The sequence below is a fragment of the Seriola lalandi genome, unplaced genomic scaffold (genome assembly GCF_002814215.2).
Source record: "Seriola lalandi dorsalis isolate HSWRI2012SDOR001 ecotype SW California unplaced genomic scaffold, Sedor1 jcf7180002054389, whole genome shotgun sequence".
Taxonomy (NCBI): Eukaryota; Metazoa; Chordata; class Actinopteri; order Carangiformes; family Carangidae; genus Seriola; species Seriola lalandi.
The window spans coordinates 44,064-45,437 of NW_019524942.1; positions in this window are offsets into that span (position 1 = coordinate 44,064).

Sequence of the window (1,374 nt, forward strand, 5' to 3'; positions counted from 1 at the left end):
GATGGCAAGGAATCAAACAACATGGTATAATAATTCATAAAAATGCCAAAAAACGTCATAGTATAGTATGGCAAAAAATGTGAAAAAACAACATAGTATAGTAAGGCAAATAAACGTCATAGTATAGTATGGCAAAAAATGTCGAAAAAACAACATAATATATTAAGGCATAAAAGGTCATAACACCGTCATAGGATGGCAAGGAATCAAATAACATCGTATAATAATTCATAAAAATGCCAAAAAACGTCATAGTATAGTATGGCAAAATATGTCGAAAAAACAACATAGTATATTAAGGTATAAAAGGTCATAACACCATCCTAGGATGGCAAGGAATCAAACAACATGGTATAATAAGTCATAAAAATGCCAAAAAACATCATAGTATAGTATGGCAAAAAATGGCAAAAAAACAATGTAGTATATTAAGGCATAACTGGTCATAACAACATCATAGGATGGCAAGGAATCAAACAACATGGTATAATAAGTCATAAAAATGCCAAAAAACATCATAGTATAGTAAGTCATAAAAATGCCAAAAAACGTCATAGTATAGTATGGCAAAAAATGCCAAAAAAACAATGTAGTATATTAAGGCATAAAAGGTCATAACAACATCATAGGATGGCAAGGAATCAAACAACATGGTATAATAATTCATAAAAATGCCAAAAAATGTCATAGTATGGTATGGCAAAAAATGTCGAAAAAACGTCATAGTATAGTATGGCAAAAAATGTCGAAAAAACAACATAGTATATTAAGGCATAAAAGGTCATAACACCGTCATAGGATGGCAAGGAATCAAACAACATGGTATAATAAGTCATAAAAATGCCAAAAAACATCACAGTATAATAAGTCATAAAAATGCCAAAAAACGTCATAGTATAGTATGGCAAAAAATGTCTAAAAAACAGTGTAGTATATTAAGGCATAAAAGGTCATAACAACATCATAGGATGGCAAGGAATCAAACAACATGGTATAATGAGTCATAAAAATGACAAAAAACATCACAGTATAGTAAGTCATAGAAAATTTCAAAAAACGTCATAGTATAGTATGGCAAAAAATGCCAAAAAATGGCAAAAAAACAATGTAGTATATTAAGGCATAACTGGTCATAACAACATCATAGGATGGCAAGGAATCAAACAACATGGTATAATAAGTCATAAAAATTCCAAAAAACTTCATAGTATAGTGCGTCATAAAAATGCCAAAAAACGTCATAGTATAGTAAGTCATAAAATTGCCAAAAAACGTCATAGTATAGAAAGTCATGTAAATATCAAAAAAACGTCATAGTATAGTAAGTCATAAAAATGCCAAAAAACGTCATAGTATAGTATGGCAAAAAATGTC